Below are 19,277 nucleotides of genomic sequence, written 5' to 3'. Positions count from 1 at the left end.
CCTAGGTTCTGTAACCCAGTGGTCCCCAAACTTTTTGCTGTCAGGGACCAGTTTCGTGGAAGACAATTTCTCCAGGGATGGGGGGTGAGGAGGATGGTTTCAGGGTTATTCAAGTGCATTACATTTATTGTGCACTTATTTTCTATTATTATTACATTGGAATATAAAATGAAATAATTATACGACTCACCATAGTGTAGAATCAGCCCTGAGCTTGTTGTCCTGTAACTAGATGGTTCCATCTGGGGTTGATGGGAGAGAGTGACAGATCATCAGGCATATACAAAATTCACAATAGGGTTCCCGCTCCTATGAGAATCTAATGCCACTGCTGATCTGACAGGAGGTAGAAATCAGGCAGTAATATGAATAATGGGGAGCAGCTGTAAATACAGATGAAGCTTCACTTGCTCGCCTGCCTCTCACCTTTTGTTGTTGTGGCTTGGTTCCTAACCAGGGTATGAGGAACCCTGTTATAACCCCTTTATCCGGATAATTCACAGGACTTTTAGAAGAAAGAACAGTGATAAGAATTTCAGCTACGTTCATGATAGAACCCCCCTCTGGGGCAGATGTAGGAGGGTTTTCCTTTAAGTTCCCATTGACTCATTTAATGTGCTTGCTATAGGCATTGGTGCATCTTGCAGTTGGAAGTGGTAGAGACACATTATTCAAAGGAAAGGTGGCTGGACTTGATCTTTGGCTTTCAAGGTGTATAAGTTTCCTCATGGAGTTCCTCTTGAAGTCTGTAGTAGATGAGTCCACTTGGGAATCCAAATTATAATTAGCAAATAATTTTAAATTTATAACGGGAAAGAATAAGAATGAAAAGCCTGCATGGTGAGCATAAACGGGAACAGAGGGAGCTATGCAGTGTGAATGCTTAACAGCACTGGGCTAAAATAAGACGGTGCATCTACGATGCTCCCTGGAAACCTCACAGTAGGAACTGAAACATTCTCTCTCCCTGAAAAGTGCTCTAAAGTGCCATGATTAACTTTTGCCTCAGTGGTTATTTTTCTAAACTTGTGAGGGCTGATCCACTCTTCATTAAATTGCCCATTCTTTATTTAAAAAACATTTTAAACTGAAAAGTAATAACCGCACATATTTGTGGGGTACATACTGATATTTTGATACATACAATGTATAGTGATCAGATCAGGATAAATAGGATATCTATCACCTCAAGCATTTATTATGTTTTTGTGTTGGGAACGTTCAATATCCCCCTTCCAGCTATTTGAAACCATATATACATATATATACACACACACACACACACACATACACACACATACACACACACACACTCTCACTTTTTTATATATTATGTATATATTTTGTATAATATGTATATATATACACATTCTTTTTCGTCAGACAATCAATTTCTTTTTTTAAAGGTAACTTTTATTTTAAGTTCAGCGGTACATGTGCCGGTTTGTTATATAAGTAAACTTGTGTAATGGGGGTTTGTTGTACAGATTATTTCACTGCTCAGGTATTAAGCCTAGTACCCATTAGTTATTTTTCCTGATCCTCTCCCTCCTCCCACCCTCTACCCTCTGATAGGCCTCAGTGTCTGTTGTTCCCCTCTATGTGTACATGTGTTCTCATCATTTAGCTCCCACTTATAAGTGAGAACATGCAGTATTTGTTTTTCTGTTCCTGCGTTTTAGTGAAACTGTATATTATTGTTAAATATAGTCATCCTGCAGTGCTATGGAACACTAGAATTTACTCCTTCTATCCAGCTGTAATTTTGCACCCCTTAACAACTCTCTACCTTCCTCCTACCCTTCCCCACAGCTAGTATCCTCTGTCCTACTTTTTACTTCTATGAGATCAACTATTTTTAGCTTCCACATGTGAGTGAGAACATGTGGTGCTTAGCTTTCTGTTCCAGGCTTATTTCACTTAACATAATGTCCTCTAGTCCCATTCCTGTTGCTGTTAATGACAGGATTCCATTCTTTTTATGGCTGAATAGTATTCCATTATATATGTATACCACATTTGTTTTATCCATTCATCTGTTGTTGGACACCTAGGTTGATGCCATATCTTGGCTATTGTGAATAGTTCTACAATAAACATGGGGATACAGATGTCTCTTCAATATAATGATTTCCTTTCCTTTGGATGAATTTCCAGTAGTGAGATTGGTGGATCACATGGTAGTTCTATTTGTAGGTTGTTGAGGAACCTCCATATTTTTCTCCATAGTGGCTGTACCAGCTTACATGCCCACCAATATTGCCATTCTTTCTTAAAGTAGTACAGTCAAGTTGCTTTCTATGGAGTCTGGCTGGCCTGGGAGCCATTCTGTCTTGTTTACATGATTTCACATATCTATATAGCTCTTAAAATTTAGTTTCTACATGGCAGTCTTATTTTACTCATCCTAAATCTCTGGTGAGGTGGGCACCTCCTTGTGGCTCCCAGATAAATACAAATTGATGGTTTCTAACTCAGACCATTTGCTCATTAACATTCATTATTTCAATGAAGCGCACATGCTATGATCCAGGCATTAGGCATAAACAAGGTTGATCTAAGGAAGTGAATGAGAAAACAGGAGAGAAGCACATTCCTAGTAGAGGGAGCGCCAAAGTAAATGTACAGAATTGTTTATGGCAAGTTAAGATGTGATTTTTAAAAATCTGGAGTCACTGATGCTTGGGGAAAAAAGAAAGAGGGAAAATGGTAAGAGAAGAGGTTGGAAAGGTGAGCTGGGATCCAGTGGGAAGATCTCTGAGTAACAGACTAAGGAGAGTAGTCTTCATTTTTCTTGAGAGCTTTCCCAGCACTAATTTTTCATACATGATATATTACACATAGCACAAATGTTTTTGAGATGGATATTATAAACTCTCTCCCCCTTAAAAATAGATGTATAACATAAAGGAGAGAAATGGAGCATAGGAAATCTAAGTTAATTACTCTAGTTCAAAATCCAAGAAATGGCAGGGCCTAGATTTCATTTCAGTTCAATGATAAGGCACTGAAAGTTTTAAGCAGTGGAATAACATTCATGAATATGACCTTATCTGCTCAAAATAAAATAGGCAAGGGAAATGCTATATTCTCTGCTTGATCTCAACACTTAAAGAGCCCAAGAGCCTCTCAGTCACTTCCTAATGGCTTGTTTTCCTAGTTCTGTTATTTTGAGAGAGCCACGTTTAGTAGAGTTCATTCTTATTCTCCCAAAGTTTCCTCATGAAGATATAGATCAGAGTGATAAGAATTACTATTTAAGCTTTTGCAAAACAAAACAAAAAAACTGCAGTGGTGATTTTGGAGAAATCTAGAAATATTGATTTCCAAAAATGGAAGGTCATACTGGAGTCTTTAACAAACATGATTTAGTGCACAGCAGAACTCAGTCAGCCTGGAAGCTTCAGATATTGCCACATAGCACTAGACACTGTGGCTTGTACTGCTGATCCCACTGGCAATAACTCTAGATGCTGCCAGTAACACTGGAACTACTAATACCCCTAATCTCCAGCTGTCATTGCTGCCAGAGACCTTTCTCCATAGGCCCTGGTTTGTTGTATCACAAGTTCTTAACTCTCCATTCGAAGAAGAGCCTATACCAAGTGCCCATGTGCTAGTTACAAGTTAATTTAGAAAGATAGCATCTTGCATTTTTAGCATCTCTATAACAAGGTATATTTTGTCTCACGTGCAAATGTATAAAGGGATGATGTATGCATCATATGTAAAAAAAGAAGGTTCAGGTGCTGAGTGAGCAAAAAGATTAAAAAATGTTTCATTGATGAAGTGAAGAACCATGTCCATGCCAGAAGGAGGAGCAGTATTTAATGATGTGGGAATAGCCAAGTCAACTTCCATGGTGGGGAGGTATGATCTGTGTTGAGGAAGATGGGAGGCATAACACTCATCCCAAGGGGAGTGTGTAAAACACCAAGGGATTCTCACAGAGAATAGAGGAGCCTTGAAATGCAAGGCAACTGACATTTATTGCATAGGCACTATGCCTCAGGTCCTGTGCTAGATGTCTCACCTTAGGCCAGTGCTCCAGGAATTTCACTGTTGGGTCCCGGAGACACAGATTCATGATTTTTATGTGTACTTTGCCAGGTTGCTGTGAAAAATGGGAGGATATCCCCGTATATATAGTTAAGGCATTCTAAAATTGAGCTTCATAGGGAGAGGTTTTCCTAAAACCCCTAAAATTATTGATCTATGTAAATAGAGAATCCATGATTTTCATGAGATTTTCAAAGGAGTCCATGAGTATGCTGCTGGAATCCATTCAACTGAATAAAGTAATGACATTTACAATCATAAGATCTGTCTAGACCTTGTTCTGTTAAACTCTTATCTTTTTGAAAAACCCAAGTCAATGCTGATCTTAAAGAGTTAGAAGTATACTGTGATCCACATTTCATGTGTCACTTACTAGGGTTAGTAGATAAAACTATGTATAAAGGAAAATAGTGTATCATAAAATATCTTTCTGATCAAATAAACACAAAATTTAAGCTTTTGAAGAGTTAAAAGGTATAATGAAAATACCCTCAAAATAAAATTATAAATAATATCATTTATTTATATTCCAAGTATATTTAGATTGAGTTTTATGAAGATGTTGTTGAGACTGACAATTTCCACAGTGTCTATTCTCTTCTTCTTTGTATTAGAAATAGAAACCTTCAGTTTTCAGTTAGGTATACAATTGCCTGGATGGAAATTCCAATTTCCTAGCCTTCCTTGCATCAAGGAATACAAATGTTGCTAAGTCCTGGCCAGTGAAATGTGAGCAGAAGTGATGTGTTACACCTTCTTCCTTTTCTGTCTTCCCATTGACTGGAAATTGGCAACTATTGGAATAACCTTTTTGTACCAGAAGATATTTTCTTCTTGGTTGTTTTATGAGGGAGAAACAAACTTCAACATTATTTGATGCACTGTATTTTAGGATCTCCTTATTACAGAAGCTTAGTCTCTATCCTTACTAAAATCTATGTGGTATACAAAAAATGCACTAAAAAAACAGTTAAAATGAATAAAATATTTAGTCTTTGCAAATTTGGGTAATGAATGCCCTAGCATATATACTGTTCCATGGGAATAAATTGAAGTTACACCATTTTAAGAACCTGCTAGATTACATTTAAAAGGTAGAAAGATCTCAAATTAACAACCTAACATTGCACCTCAAGAAACTAGAAAAACAAGAGCAATCCAAACCTCAAGCTAGCAGAACAAAATAAATAACAAAAATCAGAGCATAACAAAATGAAATTGAGACAAAAAAAGTTATATAAAAGATCAACAAAACAAAAAGTTGGTTCTTTGAAAGGATAAAAAAATTGACAGACCACTAGCTAGATTAACCAAGAAAAAATAAGGAGATTCAAATAAGCACAATCAGAAATGAGAAAGGTGACATTACAACTAATAAAATGGAAATACAAATAATCATCAGAGACTACTGTGACATACACATCTATGTGCACAAACTGGAAAACCTAGAGAAAATGGATAAATTCCTGAAAACATACAACACCCCAAGATTGAATAAGTAAGAATTAGAAGTCCTGAATAAACCAATAATGAGTAATGAAATTGAACCAGTAATAAAAAATCTTCCAACAAGCCTAGGACCAGATGGACTCACCACCAAATTTTACCAGATGTATAAAAAAGACCTGGTATGAGTCTTACCGAAATTGTTCCAAAAAGTCAAGGAGAAGGAATTTCTCCCTCATTCTATGAAACCAGCGTCACCCTGATACCAAATCAGACAAGGACACAACAGAAAAGGAAAACTATAGGCCAATATCCCTGATGAATGTAGATGCAAAAATCCTCAACAAAATACTAGCAAACCAAATTCAACACCACATCAAAAAAATAATTCATCACAATTGAGTGGGTTTTATTCCAGGAATGTAAGGATAGTTCAACATTGGCAAATCAATAAATGTGATTTACCACATAAAAGTAAGTAAAAACAAAAACCATATGATCAAATCAATAGCTGCTGAAAAAAAGACATTTGATAAAATCCAACATCCTTCTATGATAAAAACCCTCAACAAACTAGCATCAAAAAAACATACCTCAAAAGAATAGGAGCCATACAGCCATATATGACAAAATCACATCCAACATCATACTGAATGGGAAAAAGTTGAAAACATTCCCTCTAAGAACTGGAATAAGACAAGGATGTCCACTCTCACAACTCCTTTTCAACACAGTACTAGAAGTACTAGCCAGAGCATCAAATCAAGTAAGAGAAAGATATGAAAAATATGCATATTGGAAAAGAGGTAGTAAAATTATCTCTGTTTACTGATGATATATCATATACCTAGAAAACCCTAAAAACTCCTCCAAAAGACTCTGAGACTTAAGCGACTTCAGTAAAGTTTCAGGATACAAAATCAACATAAAAAAACCAGTAACATTTTTTATACCAATAATATTTAAGATGAGAACCAATCAAAAACCCAATCCCATTTACAATAGCTACAAAACATTAAAATACCTGGGAATACATTTAACCAAGGCAGTGAAAGATCTCTATAAACAGAACTACAAAACACTAATAAAAGAAATCACAAATGACACAAACAAATGGAAAAATAGCCCATGCTTATGGACAAGAAAAATCAATGTTGTTAAAATCTCCATACTAATCAAAGCAATCTATAGATTCAACACAATCCTTATCAAATTACTAAAGTCATTTTGTTACACAGAATTAGAAAAACAGTCCTAAAGTTCATATGGAATCAAACAAGGCTGACTAGCCAAAGCAATCCTAAGCAAAAAGAACATAGCTGGAGGTGTCACTGTATTAGTCCATTTTCATGCTGCTGATAAAGACATACCCAAGACTGGGAAATTTACAAAAGAAAGTGGTTTAACAGACTTACATTTCCACATGGTTGGGAGGCATCACAATCATGATGGAAGGCAAGGAGGAGCAAGTAACATTTTACATGGATGGCAGCAGGCAAAGAGAAAGAGCTTGTGCAAGGAAACTCCCCCTAATAAAACCATCAGATTTTATGAGACTTATTCACTATCATGAAAACAGCATGGGAAAGAACTACCCCCATGATTCAATTACCTACCACTGGGTCCCTCCCACAACATTTAGGAATTCAAGATGAGATTTGGGTGGGGACACAGCCAAACCATATCATTTTAACCCTGGCCCCTCTCAAATCTCATGTTTTCACATTTCAAAACCAATCATGCCTTCCCAACAGTCTTCCAAAGTCTTAACTCATTTCACCACTAACTCAATAGTCTACAGTCCAAAGTGTCATCCAAGATAAGGCAATTACCTTCTGCCTATGAGCCTATAAAATCAAAAGCAAATTAGTTACCTCTTTGATACAACTGGGGGTACAGGCATTGGGTAAATACAGCCATTCCAAATGGGTGAATTTGGCTAAAACAAAGAGGCTACAGGCCTCATGCAAATCTGACATCCAGTGGGGCAGTTAAATCTTAGAGCTCCAAAATGATCTCCTTCCACTCCATGTCTCACATCCTGGTCACGCTGATGCAGGAGGTGGGCTCCCATAGCCTTGGACAGCTCTGCCTTGTGGCTTTGCAGGGTACAGTCTCCCTCCCAGCTGCTTTCATGGGCTGGCATTATGTCTGCAGCTTCTCCAGGCATATGGTGCAAGCTGTCAGTGGATCTACCATTCTGGGGTCTGAAGGACAGTGACCCCCTTCTCACAGTTCCAGTAAACTGTGCCCCAGTAGGGACTCTGTGGGGGGGCTCCAAACCCACATTTTCCTTCCACACTACCTTAGCAGAGGTTCTCCGTGGGGGCCCCACCCCTGCAGCAAACTTCTGCCTAGGCATCCAGGAATTTATGTACATCCTTTAAAATCTACACAGAGGTTCCCAAACCTCAATTCTTGACTTCCGTGAAGTAACAACCCAAGCTGTACCTTGGCCCCTGTAGTCATGCTGGAGCAGCTAGGATGCAGGGCACCAAGTCTCTACATTGTACACAGCAGAGGGACCCTGGGCCTGGCCCACAAAACCATTTTTTCCTGCTAAACTTCTGGGCTTGTGATGGGAGGGGCTGCCATGAAGAACTTTGAAATGTCCTAGACACATTTTCCCCTTTGCCCTGGTGATTAACACTGGGCTCGTTGGTACTTACGTAATTTTCTGCAGCTGGCTTAAATTTCTCCTCAGAAAATGGGATTTTCTTTTCTATCACATTGTCAGGCTGCAAATTTTCTGAACACTTATGCTCTGTTTCCCTTTTAAAACTGAATGCCTTTGGCACCCAAGTCACCTCTTGAATGCTTTGCTGCTTAGAAATTTATTCCGTCAGATACCCTAAATCATCTCTCTCAAGTTCAAGGTTCCACAAATCTCTAGGGTGGGGCAAAATGCAACCCGTCTCCTTGTTAATACATAACAAGAGTCACCTTTGCTCCAGATCCCAACAAGTTTCTCATTTTTTTCTGAGATCACCTCAGCCTGTATTTCATTATCCATATCATTATCAACATTTTGGTCAAAGCCATTCAACAAGTCTCTAGGGAGTCCCAAACTTTCTCACGTTTTTCTGTCTTCTTCTAAGCCCTCCAAATTATTCCAACCTCTGCCTGTTACCCAGTTCCCAAGTTGCTTCCACATTTTCAGGTATCTTTTCAGCAGTGCCCCATTCCACTGGTACCAATTTACTATACCATTTTCATGGGGCTGATAAAGACATACTCAAGACTGGGCAATTTATAAAAGGAAGAGGTTTAATGTACTTACAGGTCCATATGGCTGGGGAGGCCTCATGAACACGGTGGAAGTCAAGGAGGAGCAACTCATGTCTTACATGGAGGGTGGAAGGCAAAGAGGGAGAGCTTGCACAGGGAACCTCCCCCTTATAAAACCATCGGATCTCATGAGACTTATTCACTATCATGAGAACAGCATGGGAAAGACCTGCCCCCATGATTTAATTACCTCCCCACTGGGTCCCTCCCACAACATGTAGGAATTCTAGATGAGATTTGGGTGGGTACACAGCCAAAGCATATCAATCACATTGCCTGACATCAAATTATACTATGAGACTATAGTAACTAAAACAGCATGGTATTGGTAAAAAAAAAAAAAAAAAAAAAAAAAAAAAAAAAAAAAATAGACACATAGATCAGTGGAACAGAGTAGAGAATCTGGAAATAGAGCCACATACCTACAACCAACTGATATTTGACAAAGTTGACCAAAATAAACAATAGGGAAAGGACACTCTAGTCAATAAATAATACCAGGGAAATTGGATAGCTATATGCAGAAGAATGAAACTGGACCCCTATCTCTCATCATATATAAAAATCAACTCAAGATATATTAACAACTTAAAAGTAAGGTCTGGGCAAGGCACAGTGGCTCATGTCTGTAATCCCAGCACTTTGGGAGGCCGAGGCAGGAGATCGAGACCATCTTGGCCAATATGGTGAAACCCTGTCTCTACCACAGATACAAAAATTAGCTAGGCATGGTGGCGCATGCGTTTAATCCCAGCTACTTGGTAGGGTGAGGCAGGAGAATCACTTGAATCAGGGAGTCAGAGGTTGCAGTGAGCTGAGATGGCTCTACTGCACTCCAGCCTGGCGACAGAGCAAGACTCTGTCTCCAGGAAAACAAAAAAAAAAGGAAGTAAGTTTTGGGAAACTATAAACGTCCTAGAAGAAAATCTAGAAAAAATTCTTCCAGACATTGACCTAGGCAAAGAATTTATGATGAAGAACCCAAAAGCAAATATAACAAAACGAAAAACAGACAAATAGTACTTAAATAAACTAAAAACTTCTCCACAGCAAAAGAAATAAACAACAAACAGACAACTTACATCATGGGACAGAATATTTGCCGCTGACAAAAAAAATTAATATTTAAACTCTATAAGGAACTTAAACAACTCAACAAGAAAAAAGCAAACAACTCAAAAACTGAGCAAAGGACATGAATATTCTTATCAGTAGAATTGATAATAAGATAATGGGTAGGGTGACTTCATATGAAATTGTCTGGACTACAGCTTGCAATGGGCTGATTAATCCATAATTTGAAATAGATGCTCATCCTGATCGTAGAATAGATTGGCCAAAAAACACATGAAAAAATGCTCAACATCACTAATTATGAAATGCAAATTAAAACTACAGTGAGTTATCTTACATCAGTCAGAATGGTTTATGAAAACAATTTTTAAAACCACAAATGTTGGCATGGATGCAGAGAAAAGGAAATGCTTATACACTGTAGGTGGGAATATAAATTAGTTCAATCTCTATGGAAAACAGCAGAAGTATGTCCCAAGGAATTAAAAAGAAAACTACAATTTGATCTAGTAAGCCCATTACTGGGTATCTACCCAAAGGAAAATAAATCATTATACAAAAAAGACACCTGTACTTCTGTTCACCACGGTGCTATTCACAATAGCAAAGTCATAGAACCGACCTAAGTTTCCATCAATTGACTGGATAAAGAAAATGTGGTATCTATACACCATGGAATATTATGCAGCCATAAAAAAATAAAATTATGTCCTTTGCAGTAACATGGATGGAGCTGGAAGCCATTATCCTAAGAAAACTAACTAGAAAATGGAAACACAAGTACCACATGTTCTCAATTATAAGTGGAAGCTAAGCAATTGGTACATATGGACACAAAGATGGAAGTAATAGACACCGAGGACATCAAAAGTGGGGTGAGTGGGAGAGAGTGAGGTCGAAAAGTTAACTATTTGGTACAATGTTTACCCTTTGGATAATGGGTACACTAGAAGCCCAGATCCCCACCAGTGTACAATTTACCCATATAACAAACATGCACATGCTCCCCCGAATCTAAAATGAAATTTAAATTAAAAAAACAATCTGCTAGATACTGTTTGGTAAACTGCTACATCAGAAACTATAATTATTGGTCAGAATTTTAAATTGAGACATTAATTATGCAATTACAGTTTGCAAATCTGTCCATTATAAATGAATGTCATGAAAATAAGATCAGAATGTAAGCTTGCCTACCATTGTAATCTACCTACTAGTACTAGTTCTCAGCCCTGGATGCACATCACCTGAGGAGTTTTAAAGACTGTTATTGCCTGGGCTCCATCCTAGAGATTCTCATTTAACTGCTCTGAGGTTAGGCCTCCATAGTGGTACTTTTAAATTCTAAAGTGCAGTCAGCATTGACAACACCTGCTATCATATAATAGTTATTTCTGGAAACTTTTGGCCGTTCTTGGGTCCCAAGCATAGATCAAATATTGGAGGTAGAATGTTAAACAAACTCTGATCCGTTTCTTAAGATGGGTTAAATTTTTAGCTCAGTCACGTAGGCTCTCCTGCTTCTTCTTCCAACACATTAATAGGCCCAGCATTTCAGTAACTGGCACTTGTAGCTTTGATCAGCTCACATATGGTGACTAGCGAAGGCATAACCAGTCATCTGAAAAAATGTAAGAATAGTTTAATTTTTGGTAAACTGCACAACCCAAAGTCAATCATAATGCAATGTCTCTGAGTTTCACTCTCATTGGCTTTCCATTAGCATCTACCTTGTCATCAAAAGAAATCTCACCTAAGCTTGTGAATGGTTTCCCTCTGTCCTTGTACCACAATACAACAGATGGAAGAAATTACAGCAGGAAAAATAGCTACAGACCGGAGGTCTCATGGTCAGACACATGAAACAGAAAGTCTGGCCTTCCCTTTTCGGCACAGATCATAACTATTATTTTAAGCAACCGAATGCAAATGTAGAGTTTGCTCAGAGGCCTCATTGTGTAACTGATATGAAAGAGACCGCTACCATCCTTTTATGCAACACAAGCTATCCTTTATAAATTGTAGGTCTAGCAGATTGGCTGGAAATCCCCCATGGGGAGGAAGGAAGCATGCTAAGCTCGCCTGACTAGCGGAGAGAGAGTGGGGAGTCTGACTGGGTCATGCAGTGGGCTCACATCCACCCCCACCCCAAGTAGAACTTCAACCCTTCCTCATCTCTTTCCCGGGTTCGGTGTTTCCCCACTTAAATCATGCTTCCACTCCAATCCCAGGCAATATCAAAAGACAGTAATAAATAGGGAATTTACATAGATGCAGAAAGGAGAAGCTTTGCTATGTTTTAAAATGAAGACAATATCAGTAAGAGAAAGTTTTTGTCTGTCTTTTAGATATTTCACTGTGAGGATGGACCTCAAAGGACCACTGTCCTTTATCCTTTCCTATGTGAGACTTAAGGGATGTGACTTACTCTCCCCACTTTTCTCTGCTCTAGCTTCACCAAGGGGTAAATTTGATGGAACCAGATGACCCTGAGGGATGAGAAAGGAGTAAAATGAGAGGGCATGAAAGGAGAGAAGAGAAGAAAGAGGAAGACAGAGAAGGGAGACCAGAGACATCCTTATGTTCATGGGAACTGGACTCCACATGGATTAATAATTGTCTGAGGACCAAAGTAAAGAACTGTTTTCACTGTCCTCTGGAGATTGTGTATGTGCTTGATGCTGCAATGTTACGATTTTCTAATTGAGAGTGGACTGTACCTTCCTAACTTTTCAAATGCAGTATTAAGGAGAGTATTGAAGACAGGGAGAGGTTCAACAGCAAGCCTGAAGGTTTATGGCAAATTGAAATCTAATCCATATGAAGTCAGTGGATTAAAGAGCCCAGGGAAGGTTCTATAGAAGGAAGTGGTACAGGGGCTTCAGACCTTGGCCAAAACTAGATTAATATGGTTAGGATTATGATACATGGCAAAGGTACCGTAGAGAACATGCAAATGCTTTAACATGAAGAGTTCCATAAGGAGAAACACAGCTTGACTTCCTGGGATCCCATTCCATAAGCATGCATATTTTTCCACAGTTGCAATTACAGCAATTTTATTTTCCTCATTTAATTTACATGTTCTTAGATTTTTACAGTTTTCAAGGTGTCATACATTACTTAATTACCTGTCCGTCTTTCTTCTCTTTTTCTTTTGCTATTCATGGTGAAGCAAGGAACAACTTTAGGCAAATATCATTTTGCTACTTAAAACACTAGATTACCTCTTGTAAATTAACTAAAGAAAAGAGCATCCGTTACCAAGAGTAACACTGAACAACTTTTCCCTCTAGCAAGATGCCTTTTAATTTAATTACATTTATTCTTCCACCCAGTTTGAATGGAGAATCACAGAGTCATATGTGCCCTAACGCCCATCTATTGCTAAACACATAGGCTATAGTTTCTTGATTTAATGCTGGTGATTTAATGACACCAATTGAGAGTTAAAATGTGAATTACTCAAAGACAGCATCAATTCCTAAATTGCAGCCTTCCCAGAGTTCAAGTGTAAGAGTTATAATTTAACAATACCTTTATGACATAAACTATAACAATTATCATTAAACACAACTGGAACTTGTTTATGTTTCTTATTTAAAAAACAGGATTTTTAAATATACCTTTAAACCCTGAAATCCAAGAATATTTGAATAGGTAATCCAATTCTGTAATTTCTCTAACTCCCAGTAGGTGGCGATGTTGCTCGCTGGTGTGGTCCCTGAGGGCCCGGAAGAGTCACATTGAGAGCACAAGGGGATGGTCAACCTCGGACAAGATGAAACATGGGCAGTTCTTGCATCAGAGGGATGCAGTCTTTTGTTAACCACTAAAAATTTCTAAAACTATTTATTAAACTGAGTTAGCTTCACTTAGTAAAATTAGCTTTTCCCCCACGTGGCCCCCTCCCTACAACTGCACATAGTTCCATTTGATTATACAAAAAGTCTTAATTCCTTAATCTGAAAATTAAGAGCTTTCACACACTGATTCCAATTTATCTGTCTGTCAGTGGTGAAGGAGTTAAGAACATGGCGTCACAATATGCTGCTCTGGAATACTGATTATTTGGAGTTGAAGGTACTTGGAAAACAGCAGGTGCAAGAAGGTCACTCTGACTTTCCTTCTGTTTCTTAACAGCAGGCGACGAAAGTCCCATGTGAAAGATGTCCTTCCTATTCCAGAGGGAAAGTTCCATTCTTATCAGCAGGGGAAAGGTGAAGCTGAGGGGAATCTGTGCAAACAAACCTTATTAAATTAACCCTTATCTTCCTAATCACATCTCCGCTTAGTTAACTCCCCTAGCCTAAACCCCTTGGCCTTGTCACATTTTCACAGTTTGCTGCTCTTTGTCCAATTCAGTATCGAAATCTTCAACTGTAACTGCATCTTGGGGTCTTCATTTTTTATGAGGGCTCTTGTGCCATGCAAAACTTGTATTAAATAAATGTGTATGCTTTTCTGCAAGTAGTCTGTCTTACGCCAATTTCAGTCTCAGGCCCAGCCAAAAACCTCTAAGTGAGTAGGGGTAAATTTGGCCTCTCCTACAGTGGTATACAGGATGGATACAAATAGGGAAAGATAGGAAGCAGGGGGAACAATGAGGAGATTCCCACAGTGTTTTAGTTAGAGCTATTTAAATTACTGAAATTTAAAAAGGAGTTCATTATAAAGGATTGGAATGCAGCAGCAGGTCTGAGGAGTAATAGCAACAGGGAAAGTGACCACTATCAGACCTCTGCCTCTAATTTCTGTCTTTGCTCTTATCTATATATTTGTTTCCTTCTCTCTCTTGAAGATGGGCACTCTCTCTCTCTCTCTTTTTTTGTTTTAGATGGAGTTTCGCTCTTGTTGCCCAAGCAGAGTGAGTGGCACAGTCTCAGCTCACTGCCACCTCCACCTCCCGGGTTCAAACGATTCGCCTGCCTCAGCCTCCTGAGTAGCTGGAATTACAGGCATGTGCCACCACACCCGGCTAATTTTTTGTATTTTTAGTAGAGTCGTGGTTTCTCCATGTTGATTAGGCTGGTCTCAAACTCCCAACCTCAGGCGATCCTCCTGCCTCGGCCTCCCAAAGTGCTGGGATTATAGGCGTGAACCACCATGCCCGGCCTCTTTTTTGGTACACACAGGAAGAAGATGATGACCAGCAACCCGAATCCTACATTTTCCATCATCACAGAAACCGATTCTTTTGTTAATCTTAGGGAAAGATTTTGATTAGCCTAATTCAGACTGATCATCTGTGACCAGTGGAATACGATCAAGTTGTTCAAAATGGTTGTGTCCTAACCATGCAGATGGGAGAAGCAGGTCGGTTCCTGGAAGATGAGGCTGGGCTGCAAAGACCTGACAATGTGCCCCATACATATTGAGGCCTACATGTAAGGTAATGCTGTTCTGTGCCACAGTGATGTTGAAGGAATAATAAAAAGAGGACATACATAGGAGACATTTGGGGGAAATAATTTGTACAACCTGGAGAATGATTAGATAAAAGGTGAGAGAAAGCATCAAAGAACTCCAAGTACTATAAATCAACACAAGAAAAGGGAAAAGGTGGAACTATGGGGGATGACGTGAATGCAATAGAATGATTTGAAGATGCAGAGCGTTTTGAACTGGCTTGGAACGTCCACCAGGATTTTTGTGGCAGATCGTAATATAGGTCAAGAAGGATTTAAATTTAGTTCTTATATTCTCAAATTGATAACTCAATGAATTGCTTTAAGTTTTGAAAATTTACTTTCATGAGAGTCAGATCTGAACTGGCTTCTCTATTTTGGCAGAAGCACCATCATGAATCTCAGAACCTTTAAAAAGACACCCAAGAGTAGCAATTTTCTTTCTGGGAGTACAGATTCTATTTCTGACATGTAATTTTCCTTATACCGAACACCAGAACTGGGGACTTGAATCATAAACATATTTAACACTCAGAGGAGACATTAGTAGGATCCTTTTAAATATTGAAAACATAATGAAATCAGGATCCCAGTCCAAATAATCTGCCTTTTTCTTAAAAGACAGAAACAGATAGTGTGGGAGACTAAATCCAGGAGTTCTTGATTCAAATCTAATTTGGGCTCCATTTAACTAGGACCTCTGTATTATTTTTATTTTATTAAAGAAATGTTATCCATATTACTCAGACTAGACAACCAATAAGAAATAGAAAAGGATTATAACTCGACAGAATGTATAGATATACTACATGCTCTTTTTACACTTAGAGGATTGATGATATTGTCACTGTTGCATTAAGAGGTCTGTGATTTGGGAGAACAAAGGCGAAGTTTGACTAGCTTAACTTGGACTGATCATCTGTGACCAGTGGAATACGATCAAGTTGTTCAAAATGGATGTGTCCTAACCATGCAGATGGGAGCAGCAGATTGGTTTCTGGGGGATGAGGCTGGGGCTGCACAGACCTGACAATGTGCCTCATAATTATTGAGGCCTAGACGTGAGGTAATGCTGTACTGTGGCACCGAACCTAAAGAACTTAATCCAATGCCCTATCCCACTAGATAGGCACTGAGCTATCTTGGGCAACTGACTTGCTTCTGTATCACAATTTGCTATTTCACTGTCTAAAATCAGTGTCTACACTGAGGAATCTTGGCTGAACTGTGGCAAGGGCTACTCATTTATCCACTCCTTAAACACTGGGTTTATTTAGTGCTTATTTAAAGCAAGTTTGGGGAGGGTTTGTCTCCTTCATTCCTCCACTCTCTTTGTTCAAAATCCTTTTCTTTTTCTCCTTCACTTTTTCATTCCTCTGGGTTGTCTTGTATCCTATGTCTGCTCCCATACAGGTGAAATTACTGATTTATATCCTAATCAATTTCCCCACTTTTCCTTTAAACTTCTCTTCCACTTCCTACCCAATTCTTGCCCATTCTATGCAATATATTTATTTTGTTATTGTCATGGTAAATACTCAGGGACAGGGAAAGTTTTAGTTATTTAAAGTGGCCTGTGTACTTTAGAAACAGAAGTGTAAAATCTGTGAGTGTATTAGTCATCTGTTGCTGTGTAACAAGTTATCCCACAACTTAGTGGTTTACAAAAAAAAATGTTTATTATCTCACAGTTCCTATGGGTCAGGAACCTGGCCTTGGCTTAGCTGGGTCGCCTGCTTTAGGGTCTTTCATAGGCTACAGTCAAGATGTCAACTGGGTCTATAGTCATCTCAAGTCTCAACTGGGGAAGGATCTGCTTCCAAGCTCACTCATAAGGTTGTTAGTTAGATTCCGCTCTTCCCGCTGAAGGCCACAGTTCCTTGCTGGCTGTTGGCTGGAGGCCACCCTCAATTCTTTGCCACGTGGCCTCTCCATGGGGCAGCTTAGAACAAGAAAGTCAATTTCCACTGGTAGGAAGCAAGCAAGAGGGTGAGCAAGACAAGTCATAGTCTTCCATAATCTAATCTCAGAAGTGACATCTCATCCCTTTGCTGTGTTCTGTTCGTTGACAGCAAGTTTTTAGATCCAGCTCACACTTAAGAGGAGGGGATTACACAAAGCCATGACTATCAGGAAGTGAGGATCACGGGAGGCTATCTTTGAATTCTGCCCCACACCTAGCATATGCTATATAGTAAATAAAAGAAAGAACGTTACAATCCTAGTGAGGTATTTGAGAGATGATGCTCAGCTGCATTTTTTCCTATTTGCATACCTATGTTTGTGTGTGGCTGTGTGTCTATGTTTGGGTGCTTAGAGAAGAGTAGTTTGTGTTCAGCCAGCAGGAGAGAGCAAATAACAAGCATTCCAAATCATATGCCCTCTCATGAGTTTCCCTCATCACCTGAGCCCAGGATCTCTGCACTTCTTCCTACATCTCTGCTGTTCTCCCAACTCTCAGGAAATGGCTGTTTCTTCTACTTTGCAAAGAAAATAGAAACCAGCGAGTACAATCCCCCTGATCACTCAATGCTCACATCTACAAACATCTCCAACTCCCTCCGTCTTTATCCTTACTGCACGCTGAATTAAGGACTGCCTGCATTCTGTTCAGGCAGCACCATCTACCTGTGCCCTGGGGCCCAAATTCTTCTACCTTCTCAGGGCCACAATTCATCAGTATTTTTCTTTAAAAAGACAGGAAGCAAACGTTTCTTCTGCCCTGAATAATCCTTTGGTTAGTACCTTCTCTTATTCCATCCCTTTACAACCAAGCTTTCTGAAAGAATCATTTGTTTTTTCTTTTTCTTTCTTCTTTTCTTTTTTCTTTTTTTTTTTCCGAGACAAGGTCTCACTCTGTTGCCCAGGCTGAAGTGCAGTAGCGTGATCACAGCTCACTGTAACCTCGATATCCTGGGCTCAGTTGATCCTCCCACCTCAGTTTCCCAAATAGCTGGGACTACGGGCATGTGTCACTATGCCAGGGTAACTTTTTGGGTTTTTTTTTTCCTGTTGAGATGGGGTTTGGCTATATGGCCCAGGTTGGTCTCGAACTACTGGGTTCAAGTGATCTGCCCGCTTTGGCCTCTCCAAGTGCTGGAATGACTGGCATGAGCCACTGTGCCCAGCCTTTTTTCCAACTTCCATTCACTCTTCAACCCATTGTAATATGGTTTGTAGCCATCTCTCATCTGTGACAATAACAATACAACTCCTTCTGCTGCCCCCACTCCTCCACCGACTGATCTTCATTTATTTGCTCCTCTTTGCAACAAAACTCCTCAGTATTTCAAATGTCTCTTTTAAACTCATCTTACTCAGTGGGTTGCCTCTACTGTTACAGTGAAATGCTGTTTCAAAGTCCTCAATGACATTGTTAAATTCAGTGATCAATTCTCATTCCACAGCCTACTCGATTTAATGGCAGGATTTGGTGTGGTTGATCGGTAGACTCCTCTTGCTGCATTTTCTTCACTTGATTTTGAGGATAACACATGCACTCGATTTTTCCTCTACCTCATTGGCCACTCTTTCAGTGACTTGTCTTCTCCATCTCTTAATATTAGAGGGCTCCAGGGTTCCGTCTTTAGTCCTCTTCTCTTCCATTTGATGAACTCAACCTGTCTTATGGCTTTAAATACCATGAACTGAGCACAGACTCTATATTTGCATACTAACTACCTATTCCAACAGAATATTTAACAGAATGTCAAACTTCCTATGTCCTAAACTGAACTCCTGATTTCTCCCCTACCCAAACTTGTTCTATCCATTATTTCCCCACCTCAGCCAATAACATTTGCATTGTTCCAAGTTCTCAGGCCAAAAACAGTGGCTCCTCTCTTCATCTCATACCCTGTTCTCATGTGAGTTACTTGTTCTTTATGGACTTGCTTATGCATGGTTTCATACATCATCTCCATCAGAAAACTCTGCTGGCACTATCTTGAGAAAATATCTAGAAGCTGCTCTGTTCTCACCACCTTGGCTACCTGGTCTGAC

The sequence above is a fragment of the Theropithecus gelada genome, chromosome 5 (genome assembly GCF_003255815.1).
Source record: "Theropithecus gelada isolate Dixy chromosome 5, Tgel_1.0, whole genome shotgun sequence".
Lineage (NCBI taxonomy): Eukaryota > Metazoa > Chordata > Mammalia > Primates > Cercopithecidae > Theropithecus > Theropithecus gelada.
The sequence above is the reverse complement of the archived record's forward strand: the minus strand, read 5'-3'. Positions refer to the sequence as shown.